We start from the raw sequence: 20,075 nt of genomic DNA, 5'->3' as shown, positions 1-20,075 counted from the left end.
AATAGTTTTTGTGCCATTTTAAGGATAGTATGCAGTAGTGGTTCTATGAGGCAAGCACATCATTTTATCAGCTGCTATTGATGAAATTAGCTATTTTCAATTCAATCCTCAATTTTCCAATGAAAAAAAATTCTAACATTTTCAAGCTTTCAAAGTAAAACCTAATCCAGGTGGATCAGAGAGTGCACTAAGCCATGTCTGCAAAAGGACATAACCAAAGAGGTGGACAAGATTTCTTGGAAACATAGTCCAACGTTTTGGTTAGAGATACATCAGCAATATCAACACGGTTTGGTCATTTCAGGTTCTCATTTTTTTTAACGTTCATTACATAAATAGATTTACAACTACAATAAGAGAGTATGAATGCCAAAACCTTTTTGAAATTATCGTTTAAAAATACATTTTTGTAACGACTACATTCATCACTGTTCTATCTACTACAGGGATTCCCAAACTAGGGGTCGCGACCCCGTGTGAGCTAACCTGATATGAAAATGCGGTCACGGAAGAATTTCCAAAATCGCAAAGAAAAAAAAGATATACAAATAAAATAATATAGTATATATACACTACCGTTCAAAAGTTTGGGGTCACATTGAAAGGTCCTTGTTTTTTAAAGAAAAGCACATTTTTTGTCCATTAAAAAATATATATATATTTATTTAACTATGCAAGTCAGTTAAGAATAAATTCGTATTTACAATTACGGCCTAGGAACAGTGGGTTAACTGCCTTATTCAGGGGCAGAACGACAGATCTTTACCTTTTCAGCTCGGGGATTCGATCTAGCAACCTTTCAGTTACTGTCCCAACGCTCTAACCACTAAGCTACCTGCCGCCCCAAAATAACATAAAATTGATCAGAACTACAGTGTAGACATTGTTAATGTTGTAAATGACTATTGTACAGTAGCTGGAAACTGATGATTTTTAATGGAATATCTACATAGGCGTACAGAGGCCCATTATCAGCAACCATCGCTCCTGTGTTCCAATGGCACGTTGTGTTAGCTAATCCAATTTTATAATTTAAAAATTATAAACTTGGATTAGTTAACTCATGAGAGCCAGTTTCATCACAGCGCATGATGGTTTTTGTGACTGCACTTGAAGTTCTTGAAATACTCCAGATTAACTGACCTTCATGTCTTAAAATAATGATGGACTGCCATTTCTCTTTGCTTATTTGAGCTGTTCTTGCCTAATATGGACTTGGTCTTTTACCAAATAGGGCTATCTTCTGTTTACCACCCCTACCTTGTCACAATGCAACTGATTGACTCAAACACATTAAAAAGGAAATAAATTCCACAAATTAACTTTAAACAAGGCACACCTGTTAATTGAAATGCATTCCAGGTGACTACCTCATGAAGCTGGTTGAGAGAATGCCAAAATTGTGTAAAGCTGTCATCAAGGCAAATGGTGGCAACTTTGAAGAATCTCAAATATATAACATATTTTGATTTGTTTAACACTTTTTTTGGTTACTACATGATTCCATACAGTTTTGATGTCTTCACTATTATTCTGCAATGTAGAAAATAGCCAAAATAAAGGAAAACCCTGGAATGAGTAGGTGTGTCCAAACTTTTGACTGGTACTGTATACATGTTAATGAAACATCTAATGTATATGTTTTCAATTGAAAAAAATGTGTATCATAAGTTGCTACTTTTTGCAGCCATTTTTGTGATATAGTCAGAGCATACGTCAATCATTACTTCATATTGAATGCCTCTCCATAATTGATATTCCAAAGGGAGTGATTAAACCTTTGGGTAACACTTTATTTGGCTAGTCCATCTGTAGATGCTCTGCAGACGATCAGTAACCTTTCAACTAACTATCTACAAACCCTAACCCTAACTCTTATCCTAACCCAAACTTAACTCTTAACCTAACCTTAACCCTTACCCTAACTCTTCTTCTAAACCTGACCCTAACCGTAACCTTAGCAAGCAGTTGCTTATCAACAGATAGTTTGTTGATATTATGGTAGTCTGTAGAGCATCTACAGATGGACAACCAAGAATGTTTCTAAAAATAGGAATCAAATAACTTTAATGGTCCAGCTGCAGAATTGCGAGCTAACGTGTGCAAAAAACATAAACACTTACACTGAGAGACACACACACCGACATGTAGGGAACTAGAGCCATCATCTCCTTATATCTTCTGTGGGTAAAATCCTCCATAATTCATCATCATAATGCATCATAGGTGCACAAATCTAATTTTATTGGTCACATACACATGGTGAGCAGATGTTAATGCGAGTGTAGCGAAATGCTTGTGCTTCTAGTTCCAACAGTGCAGTAATATCTAACAAGTAATCTAACAATTCCACAACAACTACCTAATACACACAAATCTAAGTAAAGGGATGGAATAAGAATATGTACATATAATTATATGGATGAGCGATGAGCGAGGGGCATAGGCAAGTTGCAATAGATGGTATAGAATACAGTATATACATATGAGATGGGTAATACAAGATATGTTAATATTATTAAAGTGGCATTATTAGAGTGACTAGTGATCCATTTATTAAAGTGGCCAATGATTTCGGGTCTGTAGGTAGGCAGCAGCCTCTGTTCCAGTGATGGCTGTTTAATGTTCTGATGGCCTTGATATAGAAGCTGTTTTTCAGTCTCTTGGTCCCAGCTTTGATGCACCTGTACTGACCTTGCCTTCTGGATGGTAGCGGGGTGAACAGTCAATGGCTAGGTTGGTTGTTGTCCTTGATGATATTTTTGGCCTTCCTGTGACACTTCCTTTGACATTGTGTGTTATAGGTGTCCTGGAGGGCAGGTAGTTTGCACCCGGTGATGCGTTGTGCATACCAATCCACCCTCGGGAGAGCATTCTGGTTGTGGGTGGTGCAGCAAACTTGATGATTGAGTTAAAGGCGTGCATGGCCAACAGTCATGGGTGAACATGGACTACAGGAGGTGGCTGAGCACGCACCCTTGTGGAGCCCCATTGTTGAGGATCAGCGAAGTGGAGATGTTGTTTTCTACCTTCACCACCTGGGGGCGGCCCGTCAGATAGTCCAGGACCCAATTGCACAGGTTGGGGTTGAGACCAGGGGCCTTAAGCTTATTTATGAACTTTGAGGGTACTATGGTGTTGAATGCTGAGCTGTAGACGATGACCAGCATTCTTACATAGGTATTACTCTTGTCCAGATTGGATAGGGCAGTGTGCGGTGTGATGGAGATTGTATAATTTGTGAACCTATTGGGGTGGTATGCAAATTGAAGTGGGTCTAGGCCGGCAGGGAAGGTGGATGTGATATGATCCTTGACTAGTCTCTCAAAGCACTTCATGATGACAGAAGTGAGTGCTACGGGGCGACAGGAGCCCTAAGCCGGGAAGGCAAAGTGTTCCCATTTTTAACCATTTCATGTGTCCGAAGGTAGAACTCTGCCTACCCGGCAAGTTGTTATTCAGCACTGTCAGCACTTGGTTCAACACCTATAAGCTTTATAAGCCACCAGCACTGCAGCTGCATTGAATGAGTATAGCAAAGTATTCCTTCTGATAAGCTTGCGTTTTTATTATTATCTTTTTTAATATCGAGGAATATTTCACTTTCTCTGGTCATAGCAGTAACAACATAAATTGGTGCATGAAGCAGCTGGAAGACTGTATCCCCTTTTCTCAGTGGAGGGAAGGAGGACGGAGGGAGTGTGAGTTGGGTGAAAGACAGCCTCACCTCTGCTCCCTCCCTCACCTCAGACTGATGCAGTCCGTCAGCCTTGTAAAAAAAAATAAGAAACACATTATTGTGCTCACTTAGCTGTGCCTCACAAGTAAAACAACAAATGATCTATTACCAGTGTGATGACATACCCAATTATTTTTAAATATCATTTCAAAATGATCTGAGAAGCGTAGTTAATATGCAATGATAATATGTTGGGCTGATAGCCTAGTGCACAAACCTCATTGCTTTTTAATTGGTTAATGTTGCATAGTCATGTGTAAATAAATCTGAGCGATATACCTTGGCTTGCATTTTGACTCAGAAAGTTATCTTGACTCAGAAAAGGTTGTTGACCACTGACATTGAGGAATCTCATCCCAGATTGTAATAGTCCTGGAGCTTGAAGGTTATTATCTAAGCACAGATCATGAATCATTATATTCTCCTTAAATCTTAATCTTTAACACCCCCCCCCCCCCCCACCACCCTAAAAAAAACTGGATCAGCTCTTACCTCTTCACTTTTTTCCACATTTTGAAACTTTATAGCCTTATTCTAAAATGGAATAAATAAAACATTTTCCATATCAATCTACACACAATACCCCATAATGACAAAGCGAAAACAGATATTTTTGAATATTTTGCAAATTTATTCAAAAGAAAAGACAGAAATGCCTTAAGTAATTAGACCTTGAGACTCGAAATTGAGCTCAGGTGCATTCTGTTTCCTTTGATCATCCTTGAGATGTTTCTACAACTTGATTGGAGTCCACCTGTGGTAAACTCAATTGATTGGACATTTGGAAAGGCACACACCTGTCTATATAAGGTCCCACAGTTGACCGTGCATTTCGGAGCAAAGACCAAGCCGTGAGGAATTGTCCGTAGAGCTCCGAGACATGATTGTGTCGAGGCACAGATCTGGGGAAGTGTACCCAAGAACACAGTGGCCTCCATAATTTTTAAATGGAAGAACTTTGGAACCACCAAGACTCTTCTTAGAGCCAAACTCAGCAATCGAGGGAGAAGGGCCTTGGTCAGGGAGGTGACCAAGAACCCGATGGTAACCCTGACAGAGCTCCAGAGTTCCTCTGTGGAGATGGGAGAACCTTACAGAAGAACAACCTTCTCTGCAGCACTCCACCAATCAGGCCTTTATGGTAGAGTGGCCAGACGGAGGCCACTTCTTAGTAAAATGCACATGATAGCCTGCTTGGAGTTTACCAAAAGGCACCTAAAGACTCTCAGACCATGAGAAACAAGATTCTCTGGTCTGATGAAACCAAGATTGGACTCTTTGGCCTGAATTCCAAGCTTCACGTCTGGAGGAAACCAGGAATCGCTTATCACCTCGCCAATACCATCCTTACTTTGAAGCATGGTGGTGACAGCATCATGCTGCGGGGATGTTTTGTCAGCGGCAGGGACTTGGAGACTAGTCAGGATGGGAGGGAAAGATGAATGGAGCAAAGTACAGAGAGATCTTTGATAACACCTGATCAAGAGTGCTCAGGACCTCAGACTGGGGCATAGGTTCACCTTCCAATAACACTAAACACAGCCAAGACAACGCAGGAGTGGCTTCGGGACAAGTCTCTGAATGTACTTGAGTGGCCCAGCCAGCATCCGGACTTGAACCCGATTGAACATCTGTGCAGAGACGCTTCCCATCCAACCTGACAGAGCTTGATATGATCTGTAGAGAAGAATGGGAGAAACAGGTGTGCCAAGCTTGTACCGTCATACACAACAAAGTATTGAGTAAAGGGTCTGAATACTTATGTAAATTTAATAGTTCTGTTTTTGGAGGGAATAAATGTGCAAAAAAAAGGGTTTTCTTTGTCATTATGGGGCATTGTGTATAGACTGAAAACATATGTATTTAATCAATTTTAAAATAAATGTAAAAATTCACAAAATTTGGAAAAAGTGAAGGGGTTTGATTACTTTCCAAATGCACTCTGTCTTCCAGTGTGGTCTAGCTAAAGGCTAGAGCTGCCGCTTTCAATGAGAGGGACTCTAACCCGGAAGCTTATAAGAAATCCCACTATGGCATCCGACGAACCATCAAACAGGTAAAGCGTCAGTACAGGACTAAGATCGAATTGGACTACATCGGCTCTGACGCTCGTCAGATGTGGAAGGGATTGAAAACCATTACAGACTACAAAGGGAAGCACAGCCAAATGCTGCCCAGTGACACGAGCCTACCAGAAGTTAAACTACTTCTACGCTCGCTTTGAGGCAAATAACACTGAAACATGCATGGGAGCACCAGCTGTTCCGGAAGACTGTGTGATCACGTTCTCCACAGCCAATGTGAGTAAGACCTTTAAACAGGTCAACATTTGTATTTCATGAACATGTGTACATCTCTAGACAATAGTGACCCATAGACTTAGCTAGATGTGGCTGTGGGTTGGTTATAGCACTTCCTTCACATGACCCATCATTTTAGACAAGTGTGTCAGGGAAGCGTCATCTAATATTTAGAAAATATTTAGAAAATGTTTTTATCTGGATACTTTCTGTTTTTGATATTGCTACTTTGCAATTAACCATTTTACTGTTCTGTTTGCACCTTCTGTATCCTTTGCATGTGACAAATAAACATTTGATTTGATTTGATATAGTGTGTATTTACCAGAGACGGTAATGTGAAGAACAACATCAGATTAGGACATAGGCCAACTACTAGATATGTGTATTTTTACCTGCAGTTTTCATTATTGTAGGCTGCTACTTTCACCGCTTTTCGTCTTGAAATGTTTTGTTGTTTACTACACTAATCACTCTGTTTAGTAAATGCCACATGCAAATCCTTAAGGTGATGGGTGTGGCTAAGGCTTAAGAGGGTGTGAACGATGCTGAATGGGTGTAGACAAAGAAGAGCTCTCCAGTAGGTGCACCAAAATATTCAAGGTTCATTTTCCCCAAAGGGAGGTTAACAGGTTTATCTACTTTCGAAAGAGAATTACTTTCCCATTGTTCTTCAACTGCAGTGAATGGTATACCATTTTCTATCTCTGAGTCTCTACTTTTATTCAATGTAAAAAACAATGTTGCTACATAAGCCTGAATTAAGACACATATGTGACGTGTCTGTCAGTCTTTCAGTAGCCTATTGTCAGTGTGTGTCTGTGACTGGGCTCTCCATGGCAGGCTAGCATGGATGCACCCTGGTGGGTAACTGTAACTGGGAATAGTCCCACTTCCCAAATTCTGCTTCATTGGGATTATCTGTGGAGTTTTATAGGGTTGTGGATAGGATCTATGAAAAACATATTTAAGGAGACATTGTTTCTTTTACTGGAAATCATATTAGGACTGCACTGAAAGATGAGATTTAATCTGGAAAATTATTTGATTAAATAAGACACACAGTATGCTTCTGTGTTATAGTATGCCTTTAGGTCTATTGAAAACAGTGCTGAGACGAACTGTGAGCCAGAAGGGAACTTACCTTCTACTCACTTCGGGGAAACACTTTCCATTCCTGGATATTATACACATATGACGCTCCTGCGGTTAATGTAATGTGCCCTGTACTGTTACTAGGGCGCTAGAGAGGATATTGGACGATCACATGGGCCGTTGTTGTGTCTTTGTGCTAAAAGAGAGGAATGTGAGCAAGCCGAAGCATTTAGAAATGTTATTTGCTGAACCAAAATGTTATTTTCTCTAGTCTCCGGCATGCTTACAGAACGCCTGACGTGACGCAGATGCATTCATTACAAAGTCGTAAATTCTGTGTCTCAGAGATATGTTATACAGTTAGTGTAATATTGAACGTTTCTAGAGGTGACCACATGTCCCAGACTGTCCCAGACAGTGCTGCATTTTGGCCCTTTGTCTCACGTCACGTAAACCAAACATTCATGTCCCGCATTTTATGAAGGAATTCAAACACCACTCATTTCGAAAAAAGTTGATTTTTACCATATTTCAGTCAGACATCCCAACCTGTCTCTTGCAGCCACATTACCCTTATGAAAATATATAAAGTTATCATAAGGATGTGGTAGTCTAGCCTACTGGTGATGTTAAATATGTCTCCAACTCTGACTTTGGTGCAGGTCATGTTGTTCTTCACATGACTGTCTCTGGTAAACACACACCATATCAAATCAAATTAACAGTTGAATTGTCACATGCACAGGATACAGAATGTGTAAACAGTACAGTGAAATGGATACTTGCATAGTAGCCATATAAAAAACAGATCGTGTCCAGATAAAAATATTTAATACATTTAACAAAAATTAATAGATGACACTTATCTGACACACAGTTGTCTAAATTGGTGGGTAATGTGAAGGAAATGCTATAACCAACCCCCAGACACTCTAACTTGATGGGTCATGTAATCATTCTTTAGACATGTAGTCTTTTGTTTAGACATCTAGCTAGCTAGATGGGGGGCTGATCGGTCGATGGGGGACTGATCGGTCGCAAACAATGCATACACAGTTGGAGTCAGAAGTTTACATACACCTTAGCCAACTACATTTAAACTGAGTTTTTCACAATTCCTGAAATTTAATCCTAGTAAAAAGTCCCTGTCGTGGGTCAATTAGGATCACCACCTCATATTAAGAATGTGAAATGTCAGAATAATAGTAGAGAGAATTATTTTTTTCAGCTTTTATTTCTTTCATCACATTCCCAGTGTGTCAGAAGTTTACATACACTCAATTAGTATTTGGCAGCATTGCCTAGAAATGGTTTAACTTGGGTCAAACGTTTCACGTTGCCTTCCAAAAGCCTCCCACAATAAGTTGGGGGAATTTTTGCCCATTCCTCCTGACAGAGCTGGTGTAACTGAGTCCGGTTTGTAGGCCTCCTTGCTTGCACACACTTTTTCAGTTCTGCCCACAAATTTTCTATAGGATTGAAGTCAGGGCTTTGATATGGCCACTCCAATACCTTGACTTTGTTGTCCTTTTGCCACAATTTTGGAAGAATGTCAATTTGCCACAATTTTGCCACAAAGTCCATTTGCCACAATTTTGGAAGAATGCTTAAGGTCATTGTCAATTTGGAAGACCCATTTGCGACCAAGCTTTAACTTCCTGACTGATGTCTTGAGATGTTGCTTCAATATATCTACAAAATATTCCATCCCTCATGATGCCATCTATTTTGTGAAGTGCACCAGTCCCTAATGCAGCAAAGCACCCCCACAACATGATGCTGCCACCCCTGTGCTTCGCGGTTGGGTTGATGTTCTTCGGCTTGCAAGCCTCCCCCTTGTTCCTCCAAACATAGCGATGGTCATTATGGCCAAACAGTTCTATTTTTGTTTCATCAGACCAGAGGACATTTCTCCAAAAAGTACAATCTTGATTTCCATGTGCAGTTTCAAACTGTAGTCTGGCTTTTATATGGCAGTTTTGGAGCTGTGGCTTCTTCCTTGCTGAGTGGCCTTTCAGGTTATGTCGATATAGGACTCGTTTTACTGTGGATATAGATACTTTTGTACCTGTTTCCTCCAGTGTCTTCACAAGGTCCTTTTCTGTTGTTCTGGGATTGATTTGCACATTTATCTCTAGGAGACAGAACGCGTCTCCTTCCTGAGCGGTATGAAGGCTGCGTGATCCCATGATGTTTATACTTGTGTACTATTGTTTGTACAGATGAACGTGGTACCTTCAGGCGTTTGGAAATTTCTCCCAAGGATGAACCAGACTTGTGGAGGTCTACAATTTTTTTTCTGAGGTCTTGACTGATTTCATTTGATTTTCCCATGATCTCAAGCAAAGAGGCACTGAGTTTGAAGGTAGGCCTTGAAATACATCCGCATGTACACCTCCTATTGACTCAAATGATGTCAATTAGCCTATCAGAAGCTTCTAAAGCCATGACATAATTTCCTGGAATGTTCCAAGCTGTTTAAAGGCACAGTCAACTTAGTGTATGTAAACTTCTGAACCACTGGAATTGCAATTCAATGAATTATAAGTGAAATAATCTGTCTGTAAACAATTGTTGTAAAAATTACTTGTGTCATCCACAAAGTCGATGTCTTAACCGACTTGCCAGAACAATAGTTTGTTAACAAGAAATTTGTGGAGTGGTTCAAAAAATAGTTTTAATGACACTAACCTAAGTGTATGTAAACTTCCGACTTCAACTGTACATATAAATATATGGATGAGTGATGGCGTGTGGCATAGGCAAGATGCAGTAGATGGTATAGAAAAGTGTATACATATGAGATGAGTAATGTAGGATGTGTAAACATTCTTAAATTATTTTTAAAGTGACTAGTGATACCTTTATTAAGTAAATTTATTTAAGTGGCCAGAGATTTGAGTCTGTATGTTGGCATCAGCCTCTCTATGTTAGTGATGGCTGTTTAACAGTCTGATGGCCTTGAGATAGAAGCTGTTTTTCAGTCTCTCGGCCCCAGCTTTGATGCAGCTGTACTGACCACACCTTCTGGATGATAGCGGGGTGAACAGGCAGTGGCTCTGGTGGTTGTTGTCCTTGATGATCTTTTTGGCCTTCCTGTGACATCGGGTGCTGTAGGTGTCCTGGAGAGCAGGTAGTTTGCCCCCGGGGATATATTGTTTTGACCGCACTCCCCTCTGGAGAGCCTTGCAGTTGAGGGCTGTGCAATTGCCTTACCAGGCGGTGATACAGCCAAACAGGATGCTCTCGATGGTGCATCTGTAAAAGTTTGTGAGTGTTTTAGATGACAAGCCAAATTTCTTCAGCCTCCTGAGGTGATGGCACCGACAGAGATGGTCACCTCGCTTCAGGTCCTTAGAGAATAAAGCATTTGAAAAAAAAATGTTTATGTACAATTTCTTACATTGTTAGCCCAGAAAATCTCAAGTGTTATTACATACAACTGGGAAGAACTATTGGATATAAAAGTGATGTCAACTTACCATCATTACGACCAGGAATACGTCTTTCCCGAAGCGGATCCTTTGTTCGGACCTCCACCCTGGGCATGCAATTTCGTTTTTGCTTGTAAGCAAGAATCAGAAGGATAGAATTATGGTCAGATTTGCCAAATGGAGGGTAAGGGAGAGCTTTGTACGAGTCTCTGTGTGTGGAGTCTGTGGTGGTCTAGAATTTTTTCCCTCTGGTTGCACATTTAACATGCTGATAGAAATTAGGTAAAACTGATTTAAGTTTCCCTGCATTAAAGTCCCCGGCCACTAGGAGCTCGGCCTCTGGATTAGAGTTTTCCTGTTTGATTATGGCGGTATACAGCTCATTGACTGTGGTTTTAGTGCCAGCATCGGTCTGTGGTGGTATGGTAACAGCTATGAAAAATACAGATGTAACCTCTCTAGTTAGATAGTGTGCTCTTCAGCTTATCATGAGATACTCTACCTCAGGCGAGGAAAACCTTGAGACTTCCTTAGGTATCATGCACCAGATGTTGTTTGTAAATATGCATAGGCCCCTGCATCGTGTCTTACCAGAGGCTGCTGTTCTGTCCTGCCGATAGAGTGTATAACCCGCCAGCTTTATGTAGCCACGACTTGGTGAAAAATAAGATATTACAGTGTTTTGGTAGGATAAACGTGCTTTCAGTTCATCCCATTTATTTTCCAGCGATTGAACTTTAGCTAGCAGGACGGAAGGCATGGGCAGGTTAGCCTCTCGTCGCATAATCCTCACAAGGCACCCTGATCTTTTTCTGCGAAATCTGCATTTCCTTCTCCAGCAAATAATGGGGATCTGGGCCTGGTCAGGTGTCTGTATTATATATTTCCCGTCCGACTCATTGAAGATGAACTCTTCATCCAGTTTGAGATGAGCAATCACAGTTCAGATGTCCAGAAACTCTTTTCGGTCATAAGAGATGGTAACAGCACCATTGTGTACAAAACAAGTTACGAACAATACGAAATATAAACAAAATAGCATGGTTGGTTAAGAGTCGATAAGATGGCAGCCTTCCCCTCTGGCGCAATCACAATATCTGAAAATGTAGCTAGATTGTTACCCATATGCATGGATGAATGCTTTCCGGCAGACTGGAACCATTTAACTTATTGACGCTACCCATCCCTGTCGCGGGATCATTTTCGTCAGCAACCGCTGAATAGCATAGCGCAAAAGTCAAATAATATTTCAAAAAATATTCATATTCATGAAATCACAAGTGCAATATTGCAAAACACAGCTTAGCCTTTTGTTAATCCACCTGTCGTCTCAGATTTTGAAATTATGCTTTACAGCGAAAGCAATCCAAGTGTTTGCATAAGTTTATCTATAGCCTAGCATAGCATTATGTACACTTAGCATCAGGAAGCTTGGTCACGAAAATCACAAAAGCAATGAAATTAACCGTATATCTTTGATGATCTTCGGATGTTTTCACTCGCGAGACCCCCAGGTACACAACAAATGTTCCTTTTGTTCCATAAAGATTATTTTTATACCCAAAATACCTCCGTTTGTTTGTCGCGTTATGTTCAGAAATCCACAGGAAAGAGCAGTCACGACAACGCAGACAGAAATTCCAAATACTCTTCATAATGTCCACAGAAACATGTCAAACGTTTTTTATAATCATTCCTCTGGTATTTTTTAAAAATATATATTCGATATCAACTGAGTGTTTAGGTTTTTCAATAACAGCGGGAGGAACAATGGCGGCTTTACTCTGTAGCGCAAAAACTCACTCTGAGAGTCCCCACCTATCTGCCTGAGCCCCCACTTCTCACAATGGTGCTCTTTTAGTAGTTAGATCAAGGCTGAATCAAGGTCTTGGAATAGCACATAATGATTAATTAGTATTCTACATAACAGAACCAAATATAAAAGCATATAACCTTACTGTTACACCAAAAACAACACCTCATTTATTAATAGATTTTATGATGTATCATACGGCCAAAACTCAACAACGTGCACCACTTGGCAGAATGTGCTTGGATTGAAACAAAAACAGGAAGGCTATATAGCCTAGTTTGTTAACACTATCTGCTCTACTTTGCTCACAAAACAGTAACTCAAGAAGATCTATATGCATATTAACATAACACTGTTTGAGATCAAATGAATGTCAGGCACATGCAGTTGGGACATTTTACAGGGAAAATGTGAAGAATTATCATTCACCATTGACAGTGATGATGCATAGGCCTATTTTGTATTGAGGTATGTCTATATTGGTGCTTGAGGGTATTAAAAATAACATAAAAATATTGAGACAATATCAAATCAAATGTTATTGGTCACACACATATTTAGCAGATGTTATGGCGGATGTAGCGAAATGCTTGTGTTCCTAGCTCCAAGTATGTGGGTGGGCATAGGCAGACAGTTGGAGGGTGTATTTTATGCATATCCTATAATGATATTCCTATAATGACATTCTGTCTGTAGAAATGTTGAGAAATTATGACGTCATTTACATTTGTATTGGCCTCCGGCACCTTAAACATTTGCAATACACCATGCATGGGAGGGAGATTTATTTTTGTGTGTGTGTGTATATGTGGCATCCTGTTGTAGCGCATTTGGGTATTTTAAATGTGGTCACCTTATATGTTCCTACAAGACCATTTAGGTTAGCAACATCCCTTTAATAAATCCTTGAATTATATTGCAGTACATGTTGACATATTTCAGACAATAACAAATTCCATCAGTCTTAATGATTTAAATTCAATGTATTGGCAAAACGTCTCAGAGGGTTATAACTAAGCACTGATGGAGGGTGTACAGTACTTCATTCAAATGCAATCATAGATCTACAATACAGACAGTGGGCTTCGAATTTAAAGGACCTCCAAGACAGAAATGGTGATTGGTGATTGTACAGGACTTGGTGAAGGTCAAACGTGTTCAAAAGGAATAGAGCAGATATTACATAATAGAGAACCCAAATATTGTAACACAATTGTAGACCTATACCTGGAGAGATGAGATGAACACCTACTGTATATTCTATATGTTTAGCTGAGTAAACAATAATGTTGGATGGGAACCTGAAATTCACATTGGGTAGTTCGGGCAATTCAAATTACTCTCTTCTCTTTTTCAATTATAGGAATAGCTTTCAGATGACAGATATTGAATCACACTGGCTTCAGAGACATGTATGTCTTCTTGACCTCTGACCTATTGCTGTATTGACCCCAAAACAAACCTCTGGTTTGAGTATATCAATCCAAATCCTAACAACAATGATTCCTTTTTTCTTGCTGAAAGTGACGTTTGGTGCAGGAAGGCGTATATTTTGGCAGATTTCATAACCCTCTGTCCATCCTGCCCATACAGGCCCAGTTGGCAATGTTTGTAGCAAATGTAACAATGAGACCTTTGTGTCTCTCACACCCACTGCCTCATTGGCAGTTGCTTTCCTCTGTTGTTCCCTCTAATTTACATGCTTTCTCTCTCACACTGCATCCAACTCACCCCTAGTAAACTACTGGCCTAGGAAATGAAGGAGAGAAGAGAGGGAGGATGTATCAAAGAGTGTTATTGTTTATGGGGATCATCTGGATAGAAAGGATCCTTTAACCCCCTTTTTGTCTTACCAATTTCAGTCATCAGACTGCTGACAAACTTGCCAAAAATAACACAGGCGACTTGTGTCTGAATGACTATAGATAATTTTAGTTTCAGCCTGTCTGGTGGCTTGCTAACTCATGATTAGCTAGCCTGATCAGCATGCCATAGATTTACCCTGTTTGGAGAGGAAGCAGGGGCCACTGTGAATCAGGCACCGGGAATCACCTCTCAAATAAACTCTCAGCCCATCTCATTCAAACCACTTCCGAAGGTACTCAGTGGGTGTTATCTGCGGCTTAGTTAATTGCAGCAACAAATGGACGTCTATAAAGGGTGAGGAGTGGGAAGCAGATGTTTTTAGAATGGCACAATTCCTATTTTTTCATCTTTGCTAGAGTGTGTACTCAGGGGGATACTTGGCTTAGCAGTTATGTAAGACCATACCCTTGTGCAAAAGTGACATCCAGATAACCCTAGATTCCCCAGTCCCACAGGCTGCAGTCAGCGGTGCATTGGGAATCGATTTCAGGACACCCAATTGCACAGCAAATGCTAGATTGAGTCCCCGGAATAACCTGCAAATTAGATAATTAGTTGAATCCCTACAGAGCCCCTCTCATTCACTCTCTATTCTTGCATACTCTCACTCACACATAAGCACACATACTCACTCATACAATCTTTCAAAATCGTGTTAAATCATCTTTGCACTTTATGTATGTTCTATTTAGATATTTTAGGTATCATCCCCCCAACCACTTTCTTGCTGTACCAGAAGGGGAATGGATAACACATGTGAAGTACAAGCACTTCAATGCATTGAGTGGCAGGCCTTTTGGAGTGCTAAGAGCTCTGATTGTATCTACAGAACAGTTCAGGTCAGTCAGTGTTCAATGGAAACAGACAGTCACTGAGAATAGATGCTGACAGTGACACAAGACGACACTCTCAGCTGGTGTTTGAGATGCTTGAGGAACAGGGGGTTCCAAATGAAATTCACTGCATACTTGATAAGCCAGACGGCTAGAAACACACAGGCATGACTCATCCTATGATGTAACATCCTGCCAAGCCAAAGCCACACCTGACAAAAAAGCCCCAGACGACGTGATGATACAACCACTCAGCAATCACAGTCTGACTCTGACCTTCGGAAAGACTTCAGCAGCAATTCCTGCAAACAAGACAAGGCTGGTCTGTACTGCACTTGTAATACCCATGCTTTCACTTCCAAAAGATACATGGCACTGGGAAAATACATTTACTCTTAAAATGTAACAACAGCTGTACATTATCACTTACACTGAGTGTACAAAACGGACACCTGTTCTTTCCATGGCGTAGATTAACCAGGTGAAAGCTATTATCCATATTTGATGTCACTTTTTACATCCACTTTAATCAGGTTAAATAAGGATTTGTAAGCCTTGTGACATGGATAGTGTATGTGTGCCATTCAGAGGGTGAATGGGCAAGACAAAATATTTAAGTGCCTTTGAACGGGGTATGGTAACAGATGGCAGGGGCACCTGTTTGTGTCAAGAACTGCAACGCTGCTGGGTTTTTCATGCTCAACAGTTTCCCATGTGTATCAAGAATGGTCCACTACCCAAAGAGCATCCAGCCAACTTGAAACAACTTTGGGAAGCATTGGAGTCAACATGGGCCAGCATCCCTGTGGAATGCTTTGGACACCTTGCAGAGTCCATGCCCTGATGAATTGAGGCTGTTCTGTTCTGTGTGCAAGTCAATATTAGGAAGGTGCCAATGTTTTGTACACTCAGTGTATATATATTGATTTGGCCGAATTCCAACGAGCTTCATATCGTTCTTCAGAATACTGCCAAATCGAAAAGGAAAACAGCAAAAGGTTATGTTGAAAATCAGATTTTGCTCCTGCAAAGGTTTTGTTTTATCCCAGCATTTTGCATTTGTAGCTCAGTTGGTAGAGCATGGCACTTGCAACACAAGGATAGTGGGTTCAATTGTAATGAACACGAGGGGAGACAGTTTCAGGGCGCAGCAGGTGTTTATTACAGAGGACCACAGGAGGAGGCAGGTAGCTGGGACCAGGGGCAGGCAGAAGGTCATACACAGGGGGTCCAAAAGGGAAACAGTACAGGCAGGGGAAAGGCTAGTAACGTAGTCCGGGAGATCAGGCAATGGGTAGATAACAGGAAATCCGATAGGCTAAAGTATAGGTAGGGAATAGGCAAAAAGGCATCGTTAGTGAGGCAGGCAAAAACTATCATACACGGGAGGAGTAAATCACAGGAAAAACTGAACTCTGACAGCCGTGTGTCACAAAACAAACAATACCTCACAGTGATGGGGTGCAAAGAACTGAACTAAATATTGTGTGATAATGACATACAGGTGTGTGAACAGGTGATTTAAATGCAGGTGATTGGGATCTGGAACGTGAGCTGCGTTCAGGGGATCTATGTGTTTGAGAGTGTGAGCTGGAAAGTGGGTTGGAAAGTGAGCTGCGTTCAGGGGATCTACGTGTTTGAGGGTGTGAGTTGGAAGCAGATGTTACATCAATTCCCGGGACCACCTGTCTGCTATATGCTACATATTTTATTATATTATTATTTGCAGTTAGTTACTAAAAAAAATGCTATTTGTATAGTTTTCATGTATAATACAAATGTATAAATAAATCAATAATACAATGTGCTTTATTCATAATATTACTAGACCATGGTTTAAAGTGTTACTAAAACATATTCACACCATCAGCAAATGGGCTGTAAGCCTAGTGAATATATGGACTTAAATGTCTACCATGTCCAGTCTTCCACAAAACACTTTCTTTTTTAAAGCAATAGCCTCCAGAAGACCAACAGAAATGAGAGAAGAAAATCACGTTGCTGTTGTTTCTCAACACATTTTTATTTATTTAACCTTTATTTAACCAGGAAGGGCTCATTGAGATTAAAATCTATTTTTCAAGAGCGCCCTGGCCAAGATAGGTAGCACCAAGTCATTACAAAAAAAATGACAGACAGACAACATGAAAAACTACAAGTAATCTAGTAAAAACCATTGAATTCACAAGAGTATAAAACAGCAAATTAAAAACATTGACAGCTCAGGGAATCAGCCTCAAAATCCTTCATCAGTGATTTAAAAACAACATCGGGACAAGTTCTTCCAGTTTAAAAGTATTTTGTAAGGTGTTCCAAGACGATGGCGCAGAGTACATAAAAGCCCTTTTACCAAATTCAGTTCGGACATTTGGAACAGTTAGCAGGATAAAGTCCAGCGAAAGAAGAGAGTACCAACCACATTTCTGAACAATAAAAATGCACAAATAAAAAGGCTTTGTAAATAAAAGTGACTGAGTCTACGAGTGACTAGAGAAGGCCAGCCAACCCTGGTATACAAAGTGCAGTGGTGCGTAAGGGTTTTTCAGTTTTAAAAATGGTAAAGAGTGTCAATTGATCTCAAACACTGAGAGGAAGCATTCATATATAAAATATCCCCATAGTCTAGTAAAGGCATAAATGTAGATGATACTAGCCTCCTTCTGGCTTCAAAAGAAAAACAGGCCTTATTCCTAAAATAAAATCCCAATTTCAGCTTCAATTTTTTTGTAAGTTGTTGAATATGCAATTTAAAAGAGGCCGTCATCAATTAAAATTCAAAGATATTTATATGAGGTTACAACCTCAATCTCCTTGCCTTGACAGGTAAAAGGTGAAAGGTTCAGAGGTCTATTTCTTGCATTAGAAAACACCATTAGTTTAGTTTTGTCAGTATTGAGGATAAGCTTCAATTGACACAAGGTATGTTGAACAGTATAAAAAGCAGTTTGCATGTGCTGGAAAGCTTTTGTAAGAGATGAGGCACAACAGTAAATAACAGTATCATCAGCATTTATGTAATCAGGTGTACGTTTCCATAAAACATTATGTTCTTGACTGATGAGAGCCCGTCGAAAGGGCACAACTGATAAGGATGAACATCATCCTGAAGAGGATGTACTGTATTTCCACCAAGAGGACACTCTTTCAGCCAAGTCCCATGAGCGCCCTCTCTAGCCCAGCATCCCAGCTGCTAGGCAAAGCCTCAACTAGTGCCCTAGTGAATTTCCAGTCCCCGAATCAACACTTGCCAGCCAACCTTACACCCTGTTGCCATCTTCACGCCCCTATGCCACTGCTTTGGGGCCTACCTTAAATGCCCCAAATATACAGTAGTGGTCAAGGAGGAGGAACAGGGGGGTGGAGGAAACACATGGGGTGTTTGTTTACTCACAGCCCCCCATAAAGGTCTGAATAAGTCTCAATTCTAATGGTACGGCCATGGGACATAACTCTGCCACAGTGCTGTGGGTTTCACGCCAGTGGGCCTGAGGGACGGAACGTTATGGTGGGTCTCAGGAATGCGAGAGCGAGGTTGAATGCAGTGGGCTATTCCAGTCTCCCGTGGCCGTTGGCACTGCTGTGGCAATGAGTGGTGGTTTTGCTGTTGAGAGCAAAGGTCCCTTGTAATGTGCTGAGACACTGAATTCATACACACCGCAAAGGTGCTGGGCTGTGAAGAAGTCATCATAGGGGCCCTGTTTGAAATGTTTGAACCCCGGAAAGAACAGTGAAGAGATTGAGAAAAGCATTTTTTTTCCACCCATCAGCTCTAAGGTATATTTGATGCATGGCAGAATGATAATACATTTCTAAATTCACATCTCACTTTAGCCTTCTGTATTGTAAGTCATAAATCTTGATGTGATCTCCTAACACCATGACAGAACCAAGGGCAAATCCTTCCCCCTGTGGAAATATGTTATTCTAAACACATTACTCCATCTCTACAGTGACTCAGTGCACTTGGTTCCATGTCTCTACTGTAGATTGTCATGTCATATTTGACAATCATCCCTCTCAATTTCCTTGCAGATCATAATTATTATAATTTGTACACTGCAAGTTGACTGCATTTGAAAATAACAACCATTTCATATCTTGAGACATTATTTCATATGACATTGAGACATTATCACATTTCTTATTTTGTCAGAATATATTTGAACAGATTTTCAGCTGAATTCCTGGTGATTATACAGTCTTTGTTGACAAAAATAAATAAATAAATAATAATAATGCTTTACAAAAAACTTTAGTTCCTGGATGCTGTTGTGAGTCCACTGTGAGTGTTCCCATCTCGCCAGCCCTGTGAGGCTCCAAAACATCTGTCTGCGATCGTATGCCTTGGCCACACTTCTAATAGACAGGCCTTGCCAAACAAATCCAACTTTTGGGACATCAGTCGAAAAGTACTGTTTCTTTCCCTAGTAATGTTGGGGGTCCCAAAAAAAGGTTGCTGCTTTCTCATTTCCAATACAAACATTGGTGATACAAAGCTAAGGCAGTTTATTTCCACACACCCCTGATGTCAATAGAGAAATATGCAACGATGGATTCAGACAGACAAAAGAAAACAGAGGTGGACTGGAATAAAGGGGACATCTTGATGTCTGTATCTGGGCATCTGTGAGTGGGATGCATGTGTGTGTGCATGCCAGTGTGTGTGTGCATGCAGTTGTATAAGTGGTGTGTGCGGATATGATGTCTGGCTGGGGACCCATGGGGCCCCGGGCATCAGATGTTATGTCCTTTTCTTGCTCTCACTCTCTCTCTCACTATTTCTCTCCATCTCCTCCTCACCCCTCACCAGATTAGAGCTCCCGTGGGATAGGGCTGTTTGCATGGCATGTACCCTCTTTCACAACTTCTGACCCCCCCTTGCCATAAGCCACACACACAGACCTTACTCCCTACACATCCCACTCCCCACAGCCTTGGCCGCCTAAATCTTAGGGAGTGAACATTTATTTATAATAAGGGTTACATGGAGAAAAT

This window comes from Oncorhynchus mykiss, chromosome 5, assembly GCF_057628025.1.
Source record: "Oncorhynchus mykiss isolate SJ-2025 chromosome 5, ASM5762802v1, whole genome shotgun sequence".
Lineage (NCBI taxonomy): Eukaryota > Metazoa > Chordata > Actinopteri > Salmoniformes > Salmonidae > Oncorhynchus > Oncorhynchus mykiss.
Note: the sequence above shows the minus strand (reverse complement) of the source record.